The sequence below is a fragment of the Suricata suricatta genome, chromosome 1 (genome assembly GCF_006229205.1).
Source record: "Suricata suricatta isolate VVHF042 chromosome 1, meerkat_22Aug2017_6uvM2_HiC, whole genome shotgun sequence".
NCBI lineage: Eukaryota > Metazoa > Chordata > Mammalia > Carnivora > Herpestidae > Suricata > Suricata suricatta.
This window is the reverse complement of record NC_043700.1, coordinates 137,552,024-137,559,178: the sequence shown is the minus strand read 5'-3', so window position 1 is coordinate 137,559,178 and position 7,155 is coordinate 137,552,024. Positions and strand designations below refer to the sequence as shown.

At 35.7% G+C, this 7,155-nt stretch overlaps 1 non-coding gene across 1 annotated transcript; it reads left to right on the top strand.

The window, feature by feature from the left end:
• Positions 1–1,438: 1,438 nt before the first annotated feature.
• LOC115303438 lies at positions 1,439–1,545 on the top strand. Its single transcript, XR_003914060.1, has one exon. It is a non-coding gene; the product is annotated as a U6 spliceosomal RNA (small nuclear RNA).
• The last annotated feature ends 5,610 nt before the right edge of the window (positions 1,546–7,155 follow it).

Here is a 7,155-nt window from a genome sequence, read left to right as displayed (position 1 = left end):
GGTTTTAATGTTCATGATAGACTCTCTGATGTATCAAAAACCATGTTTGTAGTCACAGGACTACATCTTTTGGGTAGAAACCTAAATAATCTTAGGAAAATATAGCTGAAATAATTAGCTAAAAGAGAAAAAGACTAACGAAGACAAAGTCCTCCTCTGAGGGCTGTTCAATGACCAAAGATTATGAATATCTCTGAGATTGCAGCCTTACTGTTAAAGATTATTGAACAGATATTTGGATTTTGGAGAAGAGAGAAAAGGGAAGGGAAGGGAAATCAATGGAAAAGAAAGAAATATATGTTAAGGCCACCAAAAGGATAAAACAGAAATTTCTTATGTGCTGATGCTGAAAAATCTATTTCTGAAGATAGTGGAGAAAGGATTAATGGAGCAGATTCTGGAAGATTAGGCTCACCTAGAAAATATGAGGGGGCACTTGAGTGGTTCAGTCAGTTAAGTGTCTGACTTCAGCTCAGGCCATAATCTCACCATTCATGAGTTCGAGCCCTGCATTGGGCTCTCTGATGACAGCTCAGAGCCTGGAACCTGCTTCAGATTCTGTGTCTTCTTCTTTCTCTCTCTCTCTCTCTTTTCCCCTCCTCTGCTCATACTCTGTCTCTTAAAAAAAAATAAACATTTAAAAAATATGAGAATATACTAGCTGAAGCTAAGTTAGTCTTCTGTGTACACATAGGTGACTTGAGAATGCTGAGTGACTGCCCCATCACCCTAATTTTTGGTGACAGTAACTAGAACTTGGGAGAAGCAAGATAGGGAAGTGGTATTTCGAGGCTTAAAATAGGGACGAAAGGAGAAGATTACAAAGGCATCGTGGAATCTCAGGTCATACCTTGGTTATAGGCATTGATGTGGTCATGACGGCATGTTGAAATCATGTCTTCCACACTGAAAGCTTTGGGGATTGTGGCTAGCCAAGATTCCTTCCCTAAGCAAAATTTACATATCCTCAGTCCTTGAAAGACCGAGATCCCTTGTGACATACTTGCATCTCTGCTACCACCCTGAGGCAACTTAGTTACCTACCAAAGGACCATTCATTGAAATGGCCTCTCAGAATCAGAGAAGGGCCATAGGGATAGAAATAGTAGAGAGATTTAGTCTCTTACTGCCAAACTAGATTCTGAAGTACTAAAATCTATTCTCTTATTGATAAGCCTCTATCAATCGGAGAATAACAGAGTAGAAGGAAGGAAACATTTTAGGACTTTTTTCTGATTACTATCTGCCCTGTTATCACTTATTATTATAAAACAATAGCCTTGCCCCTCATACAGTTGGTGATCAATAATGTCTGTGGAATAAATGCATTAATAAGTTAATTAAAAAAAATGGGTCTTTGTGGTTTGAGTCCCGATGTTTTTTCAAGCAAGGGTACATTATGGAGAGATTGAAATTCTTTGATTAAATTGTGAAACTAGTGCTCACTTCGGCAACGCATATTCTACACTTGGAACAATACAGAGAAAAGTAGCATGGCCCCTGTGCGAGGATAGCATTCCAAGTCATGAAACTTTCACTCATATTTAAAGGGGATTAAGAGTACACATATATAGATGAGCACTAATGCTTAGAGTTGTTGAATCATTACATTGTACAACGTGTACAACTAACTGTATGTTAATTAGACTTCACTTTTAAAATTGTGATAACAAGAAAGAAATGGATCATATGAATACTATATTTCATGGGAGTCCAACATGAACTATAGTAGTAATGACATTTATAGGACTATTTTTATCCTCTCTTAGGTACTGGTACATTATCACAAGAGTAGTCTTGTAAAAATCAGTCACCTCACCTACTGAAAACTAGAGGTGGGGAGAAAAGAAAATGATTGATTATTTCTTTTTCTTTTGAAGATCTTTCATAGAAGACCCCAGGAATTGTGTTCAAATAGCTTTTAATTGATGAAAGCCAAATGATCTGTGAATAGTAGAATGTATCAAAGGAGAATTCATAGCCAGGGTTATGTACATTCTCTATATGAAATAAATGTTGGCTATTCACAAGGAAAATAAGACATCAAAATGTTAAAAGCATTAGAATAAACATTGGATAATTGCTTTATTAGAGATTAGTGACCTAAAGGCATCTGTTATAGAGTTTTTGGCCAACAATTGGCCAGAGAGTTATAATAGGATCCCATAATACAAATGCCTCACCAATTGAAAAATAATTTTAGAAAACATCTCATGAATACCTGTTGAGTATGATACTGTTAAAAAATTTTTTAACATTTATTCATTTTTGAAAGACAGAGCCTGAGCATGGGAGGAGCAGAGAGGGCGACACAGAATCTGAAGTGGGCTCTAGGCTCGAAATTACTGACCACAAGATTAAGACCTGAGCTGAAGTCGGATACTTAATTGACTGAGCCACCCAGGTGCCCTGAATATGACACTGTTAATTGTCTACCTAAGGCTGGCCAAAAAGCTGGCCCTCATGCCAAGCAAGATGAATTTTTTGGCTTGTTAGGAAATTAGTGTTTATGGGAAGATGCTATTACTGGGTGCCAGCAGATAATGAAAAATGACAAAAATTCTCCTTTGTCTCCTCAGTGTGGTTTCTCATGCATCTAAATAGATGTCTCAGGAGATGTTATCAGAGATCCCTGGTAGGTTTCAGCACTTACTGAAGAAAATATCTGTGGTGAGACTCCTCTAGAAAAGGTAGGGTGTCTAGCATTGGGCAGTGGCAGTGATGGTGGATACATCTTGTTTCCACTTCATCAGTTCTCATGAAAGCGTCCACGGTTCAGCATTGAAAGTGTGCATGAGTAAAGCAAACTGTGGTGTCCAAGATCATCAGGGAAGATTGTGTTGTATGAACCAGCCTTGTTCTGCTGTGTGGTTTTGGACATTTTTCATGTCATGTATGTTTTGAGACTGGCTCTTTGGCCTTGTTGTATCTACTTAATACATGTCTTTTCTGGTGAAATTGTTATTTGTTATCTGTAACTAATGACATCATTGCCTTTAGCAAGGTATTAAGAGTCCCATGAGAATCTGTGTGAAGTCTCCGAATAGGTCTCCGAAAAGGGCCAGCTTTGTGAAGCTTTTGTGTACAATGTGAAGCAGATTGCACTCCAGGAGGGAGTGAACACCAATAAGAAATGATAGCTGACAATACTATCTAGCTGTATCCCACTAAATATGGCATAAAGACTTTCTCTAGAAAGCAGTATGGCCTTAGAATCAGAAACTACCATATACAAGATAGGTTACAAGATGGTTAAGCTCTCTGGAACTGTGTTTTCCTTATATGTATTCAAAGAGTAATGTTACTTGTTTTGTAGGCTGTTACAGGAATGATGGAAATTGATATGAAGTACGAAGCCAAATCCTGGAAGTGAGAAGGGGTCAGAAATGCAGAAAAAAGGAAATGACTGAAACACGAGGACAAATACTCTCAGACTGGAGACCACCAAATATTGGAGTCCTGGAGCCACTTTTCTAGACCATGGCTTCTTTCTAGCTCTCCCACTAGGTGGATTCCATGAGTAATTTTTTATGCTGATGTCACTCACACAACAACTTCATCACAGACAACTTCCCTGAGTTTCACACTGACATACAACTTCCTTCTTGGTGCTTCTACTTGGATATTTCACAGGAATTTCAGACTTTCTATGTCTAAAAGAATTCTTATTTTCACAACACGTTTCTTCTCAAGTCTTTTACCTCTAAGTAAATATTATTACCTTACACTCAATTTTTCCCAACAAACAACTAGGAATAATTATTGAATGTTCGTTGCCTGTATCTAATCCATCAGCACATACAGAAAGTTGCATCTACAGTGTATATTCATAATCTTCCAACATCTCTACATCTCCATTTGATATTCCCCCCATCAAATTTCTCATCTAGAAAAGGGGTGGACAAACTTCTTCTGTAAAAGACTAGATAGTAAATATTTTTGCTTTGTAGACTATCCTCAAAATTATTCAATATTGTCATTGTAGCCTGGGAACAGTCAAAGGCAATGTGCATGAAAATCACCATTGGCTGTGTTTTAATACAATTTTATTTACAAAAACATGTGGCAGGCCCATGAATGGTAGCTTGCCTACTCCTTTCCTAAACTGTTACAATTGCCTTTTTAATTTGTGTTTCTGTGTCCAAATTTTACACCACTGTTTCATGCAGAAGTGAGATGTTTTATAAAGCATAAAACAACTCCTATCTTCTGACAACATGAAATATTTAAAAAGCTTTTCATTACAAATAAAAATAGAAACTTTTGTACAACTTGGCTCATTTATCCTTCTGATCTTACTCACATTACTCTTCCTATAACTGAATTCTAGCCATCGCCAGCTTCCTTTTACTTATTAAAACACAAGTTCTTTCCTACTTCTGTCCTTCATTTTCTTTTTGCTTGGAGCTCTCTTCACTAGGCTGTTTGCAGGGCTCTGCCATTTTTATGCTTCTGACATCAGCTTAAAATGTTATCTCCTCAGTGGCCATTATTCGAATGTAAGCACTCCAAGTCCATGTTACTTTGTACCAAGCTATGAAATTACTCTCCTCCTTCAAAGAATCTATTGCATATTGCAATTTTTATCTTGTTTCCTTGACAGTGTTATTTTGACTTCACTCACTAGATTATAAATTGACCATCCTATTCATCATTGTATATTAATAAACAATGGAAATTTCCAATAGATACAAATTAGGTATAAGAATGAATGAATTAGGGACACTTGGGTGGCTCAGTTGGTTGCGTGTCTGCCTCTTGGTTTGGTTCAAATCATAATCTCATGGTTCATGATATCCAAGCCCCACAACAAGCTCTACTCTAACAGCATGGAGGCTGTTTGGGATTCTCTCTTTCTCTCTGCCTCTCCCCTGCTTGCACTTTCTTTATTTCTCTCAAAATAAATAAACATTTTTAAAAAAGATTTAAGGAAGGAAAGAAGAAAGAAAGGAAGGGAGGAAGGAAGGAAGGAAGAATTGGATGCTCACAATCACTGATCATCAGGGAAATACAAATAAAAACTACAATGAGATATCACCTCACACCTGTCAGAATGGCTAAAATCAACCACACAAGAATGAATGAATTAGAACAAACAAAGCTAGGTACAAATATGAAAGGATATGAAGGCAGGGAGATGTGAGTTGAGGAACTGTCTACCAGAGAATGAATACTTGAAGAGAGCAAGTCAGGAAAATTTTAAACTACCTCTGAGGAGAATTGGAGAAAGAGCTGACTGAGAGAAAATAAAAGCCTTTACATGGCATTGAGTCAGCAGAAAGAATTTGGAGAACATGAGGTGTTATAATCTGAATGAATGTATGACTTTTACAAATCTGCTTGGCACGTGTGGTAGCCAATATTGTTATTACTATAGACTTATTAACATTTTTCATTGTTACAAAGATCTATAAGGATATATTCTGAACCCTTAATAAGATAATAATATGGTAGGCCTAAAATCAGCCACATCAATAATTACATTAATGGAAATCAACTGAAACTAATAATATTAAGGAAAATTCTGTAGAACTGCCATCCTTCCATGACTGGGTAGCTTATTTCCTCCTTGATATTTGTGTGCTACAATTGTAAGTATGTAGAGGCACCTGCCTGACTATTTGTGGGGCCTGCAACTCTTGATCTTGGGGTTGTGAGTTCAAGTCCCACGTTGAGTGCAGAGATTACCTTTAAAAAATCCCAGTAAAAAGGCAGAACTTGTGATGAGCACTGGGTTTTGTATATAAGTGATGAATCATTAAATTCTATACCTGAAACTAATATTTCACTTTATGGTAACTGACTGGAATTTAAATTAGAACTTGAGGTCGGGGAAGGCAGAGGTCATCAGACTGGATAAACAAAACAGAACAAAATTACAAATTGTCCAGAAGAAATGCACTTTAAATATAATGGTACATATACATTGAAAGTTATTGGATCGAAAAGCCATACTATGTAATAAGTAATCATATGAAGCCTTGAGTGGCTTTATTAAAATTAGCCAAAATATACTTCAATAAAAGGAGTTTTTCACACTGGATACCAAAGATTTTTAAAAGGACATTTTATAATGATAGAGAGATAATTCATCAAGAAAACATAACAATCCTAAATATGTATGGTCCTAATACAAGGCTTTATATTACATGAAACAAAACTTATCTTCAATCACAGTTAGAGATTTTAATACCACTTAATAATTGATAAAAGCAGACAAAAATATCAGTTAATAGGCATTTTCAACAACCCTATCAATCAACTTCACCTACTTGAAAGAAGGTAAGGTAATTATGTCCATTCTCACTATTTCAACATTACATTATGGTGGAAATTTTAGCCAGTGCAATAAAGGAAGGAAAAGAAATAAAGGCATAAAATATTGGAAAAGAAGAAGTAAAATTGTCTTTATTTACAAATTAAATAATCTTTTGTGTGGAAAACTCTAATGAAACAATCAACAAAATAAAGATGCAACATAGGGGATGGAAGAAAATACTTGCAAACCATATATCAGATAAGGAGTTAATATCTAAAATATATAAGAAACTCATACAACTCAATAGCAAACAAACAAACAAACAAACAAACAAACAAAAACCAAGTAATCTAATTTTAAAATAGGCAAGGAACTTGGATAAACATTTTTTCCAAAGAAGACATACAAATGACCAACAGATAAATGGAAAGCTATTCAAGATAATTAATCATCAGGAAAATGCAAATCAAAACTTTAAGAAGATTATCACCTCACACCTGTTAGAATGACTAGTATCATAAAGACAAGAAATAACAAGTGTTAACAAGTTTCTGGAGAAAAGGAAACTTTTTTTTTTCACTATTAAAGGGAATGAACATTGGTGTAGCTGCTAAAGAAAGAAACATGGAATTTCCTTAAAAAATTAAAAATACAACTACCATAGGATCCAGTAATCCCACTTTCATCAAAAGAAATATAATCACTGCCTCAAAGAGATATTGTACAACCCATGCTCATTACAGCATTATTCACAAAAACCAAGACACGAAAACAACCTAAGTGTTCACTGACAGATGAATGGATTATATGTGTATATATCCAGTGGGATGTTACTTACCCATAAAAAAGAAGCAAATCCTAACATTTGCAGCAACATGGTTAGACCTTGAGAAAAT